We start from the raw sequence: 16009 nt of genomic DNA, 5'->3' as shown, positions 1-16009 counted from the left end.
AGTGGAAAAAAAATAATTGGGTCGGTCCTAAATTGACAGGGTCGGTCGGGTTACGGCAAACAAGAATATTTTTAAGGATGGCCTGACTAAAACACATATTTGCGTATGTGTAATGGTAATTTAGACATACAAATATTGCACATATTTTTCATCCGCTACCCGCCCGCAAGGAGTTCATTATCCGCCCGCGTCCCTGCCCGTGATTTTAGGAATGTCACAATCCACCCGTTTTAGCCACTTTTATGCGGGTACCCGACCCGTTGCAGGACTCTGACATATCATGCTTTTAAATCATTCCTTTTTACATATAAATCATACATTTGTGGTCTATATAAAGTGGAACTGCAATGCTTGGGTCTGAATTCCTCATTATTATAGCTCCACAGGCCCCTTTTCTGATGTGCGTCTGAGAGCAACTCGTTTTGGTGCGGTCTCTTTAAATGCAAATGAGACACTTAACCCTCTGGGGTCTGAGTGGTTTTTGGGGTCCTTGAGATTAGAGGTCGACCGATATGGTTTTTTTCAGGCCGATGCCGATCTTTTGAAATCCAGGATTAATGCTGCCGATTTATTTTGGCCGATATTTGGCCGATTATGTGCTTGTTTTAACCTCTATTTGAAAGATAAAATATAACACAAATAATTACTTAAGATCGACAAGATTTCTCAACAAAAACATTTATTGAACACTAGGGTTGGGTATCGAGAACCGGTTCCATTTTAGAACCGGTAACAAATTTCCAAAAACCGGGTATTCGATAAGACGCACGCATTACGATTCCTCTTATCGATTCCTGACTATCCGTTATTTCAAATGTAGGCGCGCGGCAAGCACATTCATAATAGAAGCGCCGTGGCCGCGACAAGCATACGGTGCGTGGCGCTCGTTTTTGCAGGCGCGCCTATGCCTCGGCGAGATGAAAACATCTCAACTTTTCAGAATGGCGCAAGCGGTGCGCAGGTCAAGTGACAAAAAACAACCGACCTTTTTGTAACATTAAAAGCTCGGCTGAACAGCTGATCATAGCTGAATAGGGCGGGTTTTTATTTCTCATCTCCATAAATATATCTAGTAGGGATGCACCGATCCACATTTTTTCACTTCCGATCCGATCCCGATACCTGAATTTGGATATCGGCCGATACCGATACTATTCCGATACCAGAGCTGTGTTTGCTTTAATATTATTATTATCATTATTGTTTATTTTATATGATGCTGAAATAAACTCCTCTCAACAGGCAAGTATGATATGGCCTACATATTTATGCATGTATGGTAAGTATAAGGTCAGAAAAGGAAGTCAGAAAAACAGTAAATCCTGTTAACAGGAAAAATCCCATTCTGAAAACAAATATGCAACTGTAGGTCATGTCAATATTTATTACATTCCCAAAATGTCAAATACTTGAGTCTTGAAATAAGAAAAGTGCAAGTGTAAACATCTTACACACACACACACTATCTAAAGGGTGATCCTCGCTCCGATGCTGTAACTCTCTCGATGAATGCTCGATCAACATCAGCCATGTGCAAACAGACAAGCGGATTTCGCCTCAGACGCGCGTCAATTTCGCTTCAAACTTTTGCTTTTTACGAGCGTCAATTTCGCTCTGGGCGCGCGAATGGATTCAAAATATTCAAGCCTCCAACTAGACGCGGCAGACGCGAATTTGACGCGCTATTCGCGTTTGGTGTGAACGCACAGTAACGTGGTGCTTTTTTAAATGTTTGATTGCATTCGTTGTGTTGTACGACGCGAGGGAGCTTCAACGAGCTCTGAGTTACGGCTTTGCAAACATTGCATTTTGCTGTCTTGCTCTGCGGTGTTTCCAGTGTGAAGAATTTCCACACAGCGGCCGCAAACTGCGGAATGGATTTCCTGAGCGGTGGCGTGTCTCATAACTCTGTGTCTCATTGAGCCGCGCCTCCGTTCAGGAAATCCATTCCGCAGTTTGCAGCCAGCTAGCAGACTAGCCGGCAGGAATCACTTTTGGAGTCATTTCAGCAGACAACGTTAAAGCGCAGACATGACTCAAGGATATCGGATATCTCCGCAGGTTGGATCGGGAAAATCCGATACGTGAATTACGCTGGTATCGGTCCCGATACCGATACTGGATCGGATCGGCCCCATCCCTAATATCTAGTAGTAGCCTAGTAAATGGTTGGTTGCATAGCAACGACAGACGCCACGGGAGCGCAAGTGCTTGTGGAAAGAAGGAGAAAACGGTGCGGCCGTGCTTTTCCATGCATTTTTAGACGCGATATGTGAACGGTCCCTAATTCAGGAATCTATGTGGCTTAAAATCATTTTTTGTTTTGTTTAAAATGGAGATCACGATTACATACATCAGACAACTACTCAGAATAACATGTTTAGAATAATAGTCTATTTTTTTTTTAAACTAGTTTGAATAATTAATTCAAACACGAGTCTTCTTCAATAAATAATTCAAAAAAAAAAAAAACTGTCGATTTTTGCCACCTACTGCTGGAGTAATAATGTAATCAACACCTTTATATGAAGAGACTCCTTTCACTTTAGCCATTTTATTGGTTATTACTTAAAATTGGCAAGAATAAAAGGTTGAAATATTTATTCTTCAATTATTCGCCCTTTTTTCTCCCTCCAAAAAATATTGGAATCGGAAACAAGAATCGATAAGAACCGGATTCGATAAGCAGAATCGGAATCGCTAAAAATGAAACGATACCCAACCCTATTGAACACTTGACCAATCTGCACTTGTTGTGACCTTGAGATATGTTTGGTAATTGTACCTGAATGAATTGAAATTTATTTGCTACATTTCAGATTAATATATTTGTTTTCCTTAATTTTAATTAACAGTAACTTAAACACTTTGCAGTTTGAATGATGTCTTTTATAAACAAAATGACGGAGTATGTTTTTATGTTTCCACTGTTCGATCGCATCCGCGCCTCTCTCACACACACACACACACACACAAATATAAGTAAACACTTTGCGACTTTAAACACACGCGACTTTTCGATCGCCCCCCTCTCTCCCTCTCCCGAGTCTCCCTCTCTCTCTCTCCCACACACACACACCATATTCCAGCAATGCAATCTTTACATCGCAGCCTATTTTTTACAGTCTATGATCGCAGCCTGCTTCAGAGCTAAAGCGGAGCTACAGATTAGGTGTCCCCAAAGAACCCGCGTATCTAACAGTAGTTCCGCATTACATGAATTAATTTGCATGCGAGTTTTATTTATTTTTATACCATGTATTCTCCGTGTAAATTTATACACCGAACCGTGACGCCCGTACCATTTCGATTCAATACGAATACATTCCACCCCTAGTCTACAGTGAAATACAGTCACACATTACACTGTTTGGCCAGCATTTTAACCGTGTTTAATCCAGCTACTAGTATGCTAAAGTTAACAGCTGAGTAGCGTCACGTTTCTTACGTCCGTTTTCAGAGCATCCAAGAGAAGCACAGGCATAACAGTAGCACTGAAATGAAGCACAGAAATCCGCATTGATATTCGGTCCGGTAAATAACGGTCGTTAAGGCACCAGTGCCGTATTAGCACCGGGTCTGTCTGTAGCTACCCAACCCTAGCGACGACGCTAGCAAAGCAAAGCCAGCCCTTCACTAACCTATGGTCACTTTTTATGACTTATTTCTCTGCATTGAGTGACAACCCTCTCAAATATAAGACACACAAAACAGAACAAATAAAAGTATCAGATTCTCTGTTTGTAATTGCAAAATTCTTGCTTACTTATTGTGACATGATAGCAACCCTTCTGCTGTGCTAATGCAACCTCAACTACGCTATCAATATCCAAAGTAGCCTAACGTCATGTCGCCTATTCATATTTTTTCTCGAAGGCAGTAACATATCAAAAGGTTTTAATTAAATATAAAGGAGTTTTCTCCAAGGAACTTAGCTCCTTCCTTAGGCACTGGATGAGGTTTGCTCACTCTGCTGGAAAATGACTCTAGGCGCAGCGTGCGTCGAACACGTGTTCCATAGTGATGTTACGTTCGTGAACGAATCGTTCTTTTTGAACGAATCTTTTAGGTGAACGAATCGTTCTCGTTCACGTAATCCATTGACTCATATTTCTCGTTCACTGAAATCGCTCCCTCCACAGCAGCGCGGCGCTATTAGCAGCGCATGCGCAGCTCAGTGAACCGGGTAGCTCTGTGTTTTCAACCTGTCAAAGAATGACTAAACCTCGAGCCAATAGCCTTTGAGTATGAGATGTGACAGAGTAGGGCTGGGCGGTATGACGGTATATATCGTTACCGCGGTAGAAAATGTCAACCGTAACAGATTTTTTCATTCCGTGATACCGCGACATGTAAATAAGTGGGCGTGGTTAACTCACATGCAGCGTGCGAGAGACTGAGACACTGAGATTTGTCAAAGAAACATAGAGAAAGCAGATCAAGAGGATACACAAAGGAATTACGTTTTTTTAAAGGGTTGTTGTTAACGTGATATTTTCGGGGGAAGGCGCTACAGTCTAGAGCAGTGCGGCACCCGTAGGCTACAGTTTAGAGGAGTGCACGATCGCAACGGGGAAAGCATGAATCTTACTTGGCAAAAACAGTTCATATATCAATATCGTAACGAATAGAAATAACCTTAAATAATGTATAGTTATCTGCATCTTTCTGTCTCTTATGTATAGTTACTTTTTAAACACGAAACTCGCATTCAGTATGACACGCGAGCGGTTGCCGTGGTAATGAACAACCTGCTTGTTAAAGCATGTAGCCTATAATCCTGTATCTGAGGCAAAATTACTAAATATGCAGCGCGAGTTATATATTTCTAACTCCAAACAATTGGCCACTGAACCCGCTGATAAAATCTTGCTTCGATTCAATGCGTGATTACAACTTGTCACTCAAATTAACCGATCGCATTTTAGTGATGCAAAAGACGCGCGCGTGCACACGCACTGTCGGTGTTCACCGAGCTATTAGTCAACACTAACAGTAGCTGCTGTTCGGTTTTCATACTGCTGTTCTCCTAGTCACTTATGAACTTGATGAACTTGACACTTCTAAACCTCTCTTGATTAAAGCTTTAGGTGACGGGTTGCCAGATATCACAAAAAGAACAAAACAAACCCTTTAAAAGCAGACATGGCAAAAATGTACCGGGAAAGCATTTAAACATAACTAGTATCTACTAATATCCTACCAAATTAAAAGGAAGTAACTAATTTATTATGAATAGAATAGTTCAATAAAAAATATTCAGATATTATAAACTGATTGGTGAAGTAAAGTAATAACATGAGATTGAAAAATTATTCAGCAACACTTTATTTAAAGTTTAATTGCACCTATGAGTTGTATTTAATATCAATAAGTTGGGGGCAGTTCATCTAAAAGTTTATGCGAGTGTTTTGTTTACTATATTTAGCTATTAAAAATAGTTTACCAAAGAAATAATTTACCAAATAAAAGAAAAAGAAAATTCAAACAAAGTGAAGTACTTTTCATTTCTAAAGTATTTGGGTTTATTTATTATACAAAGCCCTTTTTGTCGATTTTTCGAGAATAACTACAGATATAAATAACTATATCGTGAAATATATCGTTACCGTGAAATAAAATTAGTCATACCGTGAAACAGAATTTTGGTCATACCGCCCACCCCTATGACAGAGCATGTGATTTGTTGAATGTAGTGAACGAATACGCCCTTCACTGACTGTGACCGAGTTGCTTTTGAGTCTGAACAAGAGAGAGAGAGATCTTCTCGTTCGTGAACGAGTTGAACGAACTGGTACATGCCGTTCGTGAACGAAAAGAACCAGTTATTTGAACGATAATGATGGCAAACAGATAGAGCTAGGTTTGTGTAGTCAGCATATTTGCATCAAAGAAAGAAATTTACACTTTACCATTGTAATGAAAACAGTTTAATAACGCAAGCTGATGGTTAAATGTAACAAAGACAAATTAGCGTTGTTATTTTCTACTTGGTTTGAGCTACGTGGGCGTGGGGCACTTGACTGTTTACTTGATTTAAATTTACACTTCTCTTTACCTGCTTTTCTTATATTTTGTTTGTGTGTTTTAGACTTAGTTTTGTGGTATTTTGCACTTTGAACAATTTACTTGACTACTGTACAATACTGTAAGCACGGGTGTTTTGTGTTCGTTTTGTATTATCAAAAATGAATTCATTACGTTTTATTGATGTCATGCACTTCTCTAAAAACTAAAACAAACCAAAAAATATGACGGTTAGGTCTCATTTGCGTAATGTCAGCAAATAGAATTTCAGTTCGGGCTGTGAAGGGGCATGCAATTGGTTGGATCTACTGAACGAATACGCCCATCACTGACCGAGATCGCTCTGTTTTTAGTCTGAACGAGACAGAGATCTCATTCGTGAACGAATTGAACAAACTGGTACATTTCGTTCGTGAATGAAATGACTGAGAGTAGCCTACTGGGTAGATCGGTCATTTAGCATGTGATTCAACCTCATTCAAAGCGCAGTTATAGGTGTGCACATACAATTGTTTATATATTCATATTTAACATACAGAACATAACTCAATGTTTAATATAATCCCAGATTTATGAATGTGTATGTCTGACCAAACTATTTAAAATGTTAATTATGCAAGAAAACATTGCTTTGGTCATCTGAACCACTTATTTAGACTTATTTTATTAATTTAGTAAATAAGGCACACATTTTAACAAAGCCAAATCAGTTTTTTTTGTAACAAGTAAATACGTTCGTTAAAACATAGCATTAAAGACACTCTTTTTCGCCACCTGCTGCAGTATTTACGTAATATGAAGAAATTGTGACTGAACGAATCAGTGAACGAGTCTGAACGAATCATTTTGGTGAACGAACTGAAAATGAACGAGTCTCTGGAAAGAATCAAAATTTCCACCACTAGTGTTCCACAACAACAACAACACTAGGCTGCCCACAGATGCGCCCGCCTAATAATCGGCTTGATATACTGGATATTGGCCGATGCCGATTATGTAAAAAAATGCAAAAAATCGGCCGATTAATCGTCCGACCGATTAATTGGTCGACCCCTACTTGAGATGTTCTGACATGCCCTCCCAGCTAGATTTTTTTTGTTCTAAAAATGTTCTAAGAACATTAGCATGTATTGTTCTATAAATGTTTTCAGCGGCTAGTTTTAGTTTTGTTCTTAGAATGTTCTTTTAAAAGTTTGGAGAACATTCTTTAAAAACATTTTTTAAATGTTTAGCGATAACATTCTTATAACATTATTCTCTAACGTTCTTAGAAAGTTTTCAGCGGCTAGTTTTAGTTTTGTTCTTAGAATGTTCTTTTAAAAGTTTGGAGAACATTCTTTAAAAACATTTTTAAAATGTTTAGCGATAACATTCTTATAACATTATTCTCTAACGTTCTTAGAAAGTTTTCAGCGGCTAGTTTTAGTTTTGTTCTTAGAATGTTCTTTTAAAAGTTTGGAGAACATTCTTTAAAAACATTTTTTAAATGTTTAGCGATAACATTCTTATAACATTATTCTCTAACGTTCTTAGAAAGTTTTCAGCGGGTAGTTTTATTTTTGTTCCCAGAATGTTCTTTTAAAAGTTTGGAGAACATTCTTTAAAAACATTATTAAAATGTTTAGTAGTAACATTCTTTTAACATTATTCTCTAACGTTCTTAAAACGTTTTCAGCGGGTAGTTTTATTTTTGTTCCCAGAATTTTTTCTTTAAATGTTTAGAGAACATTTTCTAAAAACATTATTAAATGTTTAGTAGTAACATTTTTATAACATTATTCTCTAACGTTCTTATAATGTTTTTAACGTGTAGTTTTATTTTTGTTCCCAGAATGTTCTTATAAATGTTCGGATAACAATTTTTTAAAAACATTATAAAAATGTTTAGTAATAACGTTCTTATAACATTATTCTCTAACGTTCATAGAACGTTTTCAGCGGGTAGTTTTATTTTTGTTCCCAGAATGTTTTTTTAAATGTATGGGGGTGGTGGTGGCGCAGTGGATAAGACACATGCCTTTGGTGTGAGAGACCCGGGTTCGAATCCACTGTGAGACACCAATGTGTCCCTGAGCAAGACACTTAACCCCTAGTTGCTCCAGAGGCGTGCGACCTCTGACATATATAGCAATTGTAAGTCGCTCTGGATAAAAGCGTCAGCTAAATGAATAAATGTAAATGTAAATGTAGAGAACATTTTTTTTAAAACATTTTTAAAATGTTTAGTAATAACATTCTTATAACATTATTCTCTAACGTTCTTATAATGTTGTAAGCGGATAGTTTTATTTTTGTTCCCAGAATGTTCTTTTAAATGTTTGGATAACATTATTTAAAAATATTATTAAAATGTTTAGGTGTAACATTCTTACAACATTATTCTCTAACGTTCTTAGAAAGTTTTCAGGGGGTGTTTTTATTTTTGTTCCCAAAATGTTCTCTTAAACATAAAAAATGCTTAGCTATAACATTGTTAAAACATACAATTTTATTAATCTCTAAAATAAAACAAAAATCTAACAGGATTATGAATGGCATCCACATAAATTATTAGAAGTTCTGCGTACAGTAGATGCCCAACATTGCATGAAGAACTCAGTAAAGTCCAATGTGCAATCACACGTCTTGACTGCTGTTTGCTCAGAGCGCTCATCATCAGTATTTGCTTGTCTTTGTTCTTGCAGAAAAAGAATAAAGTCATCTGCATTAATAGGTGTTCTACTGTTCTTCTCTTCTTGTTTTTCAGCTGCTCTCCCAGTTAGCAGAATTAAGCTCCATTCTCTGTGTGCATGGTAGAGTTTTTCCTCATAGCCTATAAAAGAAGATCATGCAACAGTGTAAACAAAAATAATACAAATACATATTACATATTAAGATCACAAGCAATATTGACTTTGAAAACTTTCAAAATTAGCCAGCCTAATTATTAATCAGAAATTAATTAGATTAGTTTATTTAAAAGTATAAATATGATACCTTATGAGTATCTATTTTGTTTTTGTAATTTAAAACCTATACTTAATCCATACATGCTAATAACACAACTAGAGGCTAAATTATTTTTACAAACTAAAAACTTGGCTTGAGAAGTGTGAACCTCGAACTCAGGTCGCCTTGAGCACAGCTGCAGCATGTCACAGCACTGCCCACGAGGCTTTTGCACTGCTCTGCTCACGAACAGCTCATTTTCATCAGTTATATTGTCTATGGATTGTTACATTTCTTACAGATTTCTGCTTGTTTTAAATCAGATACAGATAAAGTAGAACTGCATTTGAATGCATTGGCGATGGAACAATTTCTAGTGTGATTTAATCATACCTGTGTATCGTCTCTTTGCTATTAGCTAAGCTGTAAGTTTTAGTTACTTCAAAAGCAGAAAAAAATATGTGCTATAACTTCTGTTTCTACGCAGTTTCTTATTGAGAAATCACAGCACAGTGTTGACACTAACTTTCTGTGCTCCAGTAGGTTTCTGTGTGCGCACAATCTGCACGTTAAATGTGAGCTACTGTCTGTGCATATGAAAGCTTGTTTCCGCCATGGAATACAATTTTTAAAAAAGGTAATTGCGACTCACAATTCAAACTTTTTTTTCTCAGAAGTGCGAGATATAAACTCGCAATTGGCTGTTTGAAAGTCAGAATCACAGGATAAATTAGTAAAACCTGAGAAAAAAAAGCAATTCTGGCTTATTTTGTTTTTGCTGTCTTTTCTATATGAGCACATTAACGCACTTCATACACTCTAAACAAAAATGGTGCTAAATAGCACTAAAAGTGGTTCATTGGCTTGTAATCATAGGGGAACCACTTTAAGTGCCATATAGCACCTATCTTTAAAGGTGCTATACAGCACCTTTGTCAAATGGTGCTATGTAGAACCATAAGAGGTGCCATATAGCACCTTGGTTGTTTATAATTGCTTCAACAAAAATGGTGCTCAACAGTACCCAACAGTGGTTCTTTGGCTCGTAATAATAGGGGAACCTCTTTTGGTACTATATGGCACTTAATTTTCTTTGAGGCTCACGTGCACCTGACATGCACAGTGCACACTAATCAGCGCGTACGTTTTTATTTAATTATATATTTATTTATTATGATTTTTTTTTTTTTACTTTCAAAATGACAGAATTCAACAACAAGTTCTTGACACATTTTCAAATTGTGTAAGTATAAATTTAAACAAGTTTTTAAACATAACTTCTCTCGTCACTCATTTGTTTAGCCTAATTATTTGACTAGGCCTACACAAATAACAAAAAGCAGTTAATATATGAATATAGCTTTTTATTGAAGTTTGTGACATAATTTCAGTAGGCTATATATCTGACTTCACATCCACACAAATTTTTTCTGTGGTCAAAAAGTCTTGTGTGGGGGCCCTGGAATATATATAGGCGGGACTTGTATTCAGGAAAATCACTATATTTTAATGTCGTTTTTCTAATCTTATCACCAACTAAACTAAGAGACTAAGAGAGCCTTTAAATAACTGTAGGTGCTTAACAGGTTTTTTTGTATGGTAATGGTGCCATATAGCACCTTAACCACCCCAAAGAACCGCTAAAGAACCGCTGAAGAACCAAACTGGGCTTAACAGGTTCTTTAAATGGTAGTGGTGCTATATAGGACCTTAACCACCGCAAAGAACCCCTGAAGAACCGCTGAAGAACCATTTTTTTTTAGTGTGTACAGCCGCTCTGAGAGTCACTTCAGCAGCATTTTAGCTTCATTTGAGAAAAACTATCATCATATCATAAAACACAGAGAGACTCAAAGGTCTACACGGCAATCCGTCAAATAAAAGTTTGGATTAACCTTTGAAGAAAGTTGCTTAAATCATTACATTTTAAATAATTGGTTATAGCAATTTAATTAAACCATTAAAATGGAATCAAGAAAACAAACAAAAAAAAAACTTTTGGGAGATGCGAGAGTGAAGTAGTCCAGTGATAATTAACAGGCAGCCATGGTTAATGCAATTTGCAAAGACCCGCCCCCTTTAGTTACTGTTGCTATGTCCAACAAGCCATGGTGCTCTCACGCCACACATCATGTTGTCACGCAATGAAAAATACATTGCGGATCAAAGAAAAAACGCTGAAACGTCTAAACGCCGAGACAAGACAGAGCAGGTTACTTTTGATATGAAACAAAGTCTCAACGTTTAATTTGTGTAATTTTTGTAGAAAAAAAAATAATTTTTGTAAAATAGAAATGTAAAAAATAAATACCTGTCAATCAAACTCCCTCGAAGGGTGAATTCTGAGGGGAGTAAAAAAGACAGCTCACAATTCTGATATTTTCTTGCAATTGTGTGTTCCTGCCTCACAATTCTGAGAAAAAAAAACAAAAAAAACTGTAATTTTACTGATGGAAACAGACAGTAAAAAAGTGGACTTCAAAGATTTCTTATTCTGTAGCTCCCTGTGGGATTTTTTTGACAAGTCCATAAAAATGCATCCATCCATGATAAAAGTACTCCACACGGCTCTGGCAGGTTAATAAAGGCGAAAGGTGAAGCGAAGTGATGCATTCATGTAAGAAACATATCCATATTTTAGGGCTGGGAATCGATTAAAAAAAAGTAACTGATTATTTACACAATTTGCTGTAATTAAATGCAATTAATTGCATTTCCCCCAAGCTTGTAATCATCAATATTTAAACTTAGAATAACCTAATTAAACAACACAGGAAAAAAGGAACAGAAAATAGCCCTGTATTAAAATAATATTAAACATCAATATATAAATATATTATTATTTTTCAATAATCAATCAACATAATCAATTTAACAATTTATTATAATTTTTTTTTTACTAATTATCAAAATAAAACATAGTCCTACAAAGCTATTATTACAAGAGCATGCAGAGCAGGTAATTCTACCATTGTTGCCAGCATGACTATACCAGCTCAGTAGGGCTATTTCACAGAAGTCTACTATTGAGAAAATTCACGTTATTTGACTTTGCTTTTCCAGTGCATAATCGGTACATGATTGGAGCGTTTGGGCCGTTAACGACAGAGCAGAACACGCAGCGCAAACACGGAGCAGAACATTGAGCAAAGAGCTCAATGTTTGCTCAGTGTTGTGTGTGTGTGTCAATGCGCCGACACACACACACGGAATGGAGAGCGCGGCGCGAAAAAGACCCGCTCATGAAAGCTGCGTGAGAATAAAACCTGATCGCCGAACACGGCGGGGCGGGACGGCATATTTTGCAGCCTTTTCCGCAACAGGAAGTCATTAAAACGAGGCAAAAAAAGTGCTGCGTTAATTGCGTTTTTTTTTTTTTACTCGTTATGCATCTCAAATTAATCGCAAAGATTAATGTGTTAATTCCCCCAGCCCTACCATATTTATAACTTTATCGACTTAAATAACTAGCTTCCAGCAGACATCCATATGCAAGTCAAATTACGCCAAAAGAGTTACATAGTCAACGCATCGATACGCATAAGCGCCTGCAAGGCTACGCATCGCTACACTTCGGCCGCCATTATCCATCTATGCGTAGCAAAATGTGTCGTCCCAGTTTTTGATACGCGACACACCATTGTATGCAATACTATGCGTTGTTGGTGGGGGCAAAACTGCAAGTTGCTTGCGTCCGACGTGTAGACTATAAAAGGCTCTTGTCGATGTATGACGTAGGAGTAGCATAAGCTTTGATGGCTCTCGCGGTTCAAACAAACAGGGCTAGGCAATAAATTCAAGCTCCTCCCACATTTCTCTTTATATGATTCTCTTTAATGATAATTTTTTCTAAAAATCTCTGTGGAAAGAAAGTCAGATATAAATCTGGCACGAGGGAGAAAAAAAGAGATCATTTTTATTTTGGAGTGCATTGTGCCTTTAAAATTGACTACGGTTTTATAAAATGCAGTGGATACTTACTAGTGATGGACTTGTTTCTCTGTTGGTGCCTGTTCTGCTCCGTGAACATTGTTCCAATGCTTGATCTTAAGAAAATTTAAAAAGTGTGTTAATGTGTGTTAACAGACTATTGATCTGGGTGACATAGGACCATTTTTTATGTTTTCCTTAAGTGTTAGGCTATATAAATCTGGAGAACCCTTTCTAACATTAACCATGGTTTTGCTACACTAACTAAATGGTAATAAATTATTGTAATCAATCCACCATAAAAACATTGTTTCTACACTTTACTATAATAAAAACCATGGTTAATTTAGCAAAGGACCCTGGGACATGTCCTAAAAAGTTCTCTTGTTTTTTTCCATAAAACGGGTTCCAATGTTGTTTTATTACCAACATTCTTGTGTTTCACAGAAGCAAGTCATACAGGTTTGAAAATAATTTCATTTTGAAAGGACATTTATGTTATGTATAAAGACACAATGTTCTCAGTTCACTCATTGTAAAGCTCCTATATGCTGAGATTTATTAAAAAATTTTCAAAATGTTGCAAGTAAAATGTTCTAATTGTGTTAAAGGGATAGTTCAGGATTTTAGACATGAATCTCTATAGCTTCCCCATAAACAGTGTGGTGCATTGACCATGACTTACCCCCGACAGCGTCCTGTGAGCCGAGCTCCGGTCCAGTTTTGGTCAAGATGAAATTATTACGGCAAGTTTGCTGGGGTCACGGCAATAAAGTTTTTTTCTTCTCAAATCAATATGTGTTCAAAAGAGTGATATATTTGCAGCACAAAACCGCTGTCTATGGAGAGGTCAGACCTCGTAATGGCTTGGCACTATTTTCTTCCCCGTCATATCACTGCGCGCTGCCGCTACCTACAGCCAGCTGGGAGCCGCGCACGTGTAACTTTGTTTACAGCTCGTAAAGAGAACGATAACATGTCTGACTACAGCAGCGACGATGACAACATTGACTTCGACACACAGCCAAAAGGATATCTTCTTTATCTTCGCCAGTTTGGTGTTCACATTGAAGCCCAGAGCAATGAGCCAAAGTCGCCTCAGAGCAACATCTGCCACAGGAAATCTTTGAAATGTGTGAGGAGAAAGCGCCACATCTTTGTTTGTACAGTCCGGATAGTCACAAGTCCGCACCATTTTCTACAAAGCTTGTACAAACTGATCGCTCTTGGTGAGTAGCTATGTTAGCTCGTTCGTGTAGCTGTTCTGAGCACGTAAACACTGCTGTAAACACTGCCGAACAACTGGAAAAGTGGTGTGCGCCTGCGCAGCTCGCAGCTGGCTGTAGGTAGCGTCAGCGCGCAGTGATATGACAGGGGAGAAAATAGTGCCAAGCCATTACGAGGTCTGACCTCTCCATAGACAACGTTTTAGTGACGCAAATATATCACTCTTTTGAACACATATTGATTTGAGAAGAAAAAAGCTTTATTGCCGTGACCCCAGCAATCTTGCCGGACTAATTTCATCTTGACCAAAACTGGACCGGAGCTCGGCTCACAGGACGCTGTCGGGGGTAAGTCATGGTCAATGCATCACACTGCTTATGGGGAAGCTATAGAGATTCATGTCTAAAATCCTGAACTATCCCTTTAACTCGTCACATTAGAAAAACGTTTTATAAAGAACATTCAACATCTCATCTCTCAATGATATCCTCAAAACATTTTCCTAATGTGACAGAGAGAATGTTCTTCTTTTGTTTTTATGAAACATTGGGACAATGTTATATTGAGATCATTGTACAACTTTAACTTTAGGAACATTCCCAAAATATGCTCAAAATGTTGCAAGTAGAATGTTCTTCTTTTGTTATCATGAAACATGGGACAATGTTATATTGAGATCATTGTACAAACTTTAACTTTAACAACATTCCCAAAATATCCTCAAAATGTTGCAAGTAGAATGTTCTTCTTTTGTTATCATGAAACATTGGGACAATGTTAATGTGTGTTAACAGACTATTGACCTGGGTGACATAGGACCATTTTTTATGTTTTCCTTAAGTGTTAGGCTATATAAATCTGGAGAACCCTTACTAACATTAACCATGGTTTTGCTACACTAACTAAATGGTAATAAATTATTGTAATCAATCCACCATAAAAACATTGTTTCTACACTTTACTATAATAAAAATCATGGTTAATTTAGCAAAGGACCCTGGGAACATGTCCTAAAAAGTTCTCTCGTTATTTACCGGTACTCCATGTTGTTCCAAAACTGTATGAATTTATTTTGTATAACCTTAATTAAGATATCTTGAGAAATGACTTCTCTGTTTTGTTTTTTTCCATAAAATGGGTTCCAATGTTGTTTTATTCCCAACATTCTTGTGTTTCACAGAAGCAAGTCATACAGGTTTGAAAATAATTTCATTTTGAAAGGACATTTATGTTTGGGTCAGCTAGGCCCGTAAACTCATATCAAGAAGACAGGTAAAATATTGTCTGGAGGGTTTGGACCAGTGTGTCTTTGAGCAGAGTTTACATGTTCTGCCTCTATTTCACGTGTATTTTACTATGACAATACTCACCGCAACTGAAGATCGTGTGGCTGGATAATATTTATTCCCCAAATTCCTGGATAATGGGAAACACACACATACAGCAATATTATTAGCTATTTGTATTTACTTACTAAAAGAGACATTTGCAAAAGCTTGCAAAATTTTACTCACCAGCTCAAAAACATAGCCTATTATTTATGATGATGACTCATCATTTTGACGGTAGGCCGATATCCCGCGATCAACAATATTCAAAAGCCTAGTTTTCATAGTGTGGTTCGAGTTCCTCTCTGTATAAAGACACAATGTTCTCAGTTCACTCATTGTGAAGCTCCTATTTTATTTATTTTTTATCAAAAACTAAGTTAGCTGACAATATTTACACATGCTTAGCCTGAAACATTGACATAATGTCGATATTGCTCTAATCGCATTTAAAATTAGCTTCTCAATTTAACACACTATATTTTGATGTAGCAGAATGTATTTTTATATAAAAAAAAGTTATTTACCTTCCGCAGATTGCAATATGTCCGTTACACGTACGTTGTTAA

General features: G+C 37.1%; 1 long non-coding RNA gene across 2 annotated transcripts; it reads right to left on the bottom strand.

Annotated features, from left to right (window-relative positions):
* Positions 1 to 8495: 8495 nt before the first annotated feature.
* Positions 8496 to 15529, bottom strand: LOC309489443. 2 transcript variants are annotated; one of them, XR_014202415.1, is made up of 4 exons: positions 15483 to 15529; positions 12937 to 13001; positions 11267 to 11368; positions 8496 to 8839 (listed from the first exon to the last, which is right to left on the bottom strand). It is a non-coding gene; the product is annotated as an uncharacterized lncRNA (long non-coding RNA). The 2 variants fall into 2 exon arrangements; XR_014202416.1 differs by lacking the exon at positions 8496 to 8839 and having other exon boundaries at positions 10305 to 11368.
* Positions 15530 to 16009: the final 480 nt, after the last annotated feature.

This window comes from Leuciscus leuciscus (genome assembly GCF_965113295.1).
Source record: "Leuciscus leuciscus genome assembly, chromosome: 24".
In the NCBI taxonomy this organism is placed as follows: Eukaryota; Metazoa; Chordata; class Actinopteri; order Cypriniformes; family Leuciscidae; genus Leuciscus; species Leuciscus leuciscus.
The sequence above is the reverse complement of the archived record's forward strand: the minus strand, read 5'-3'. Positions and strand labels throughout refer to the sequence as shown.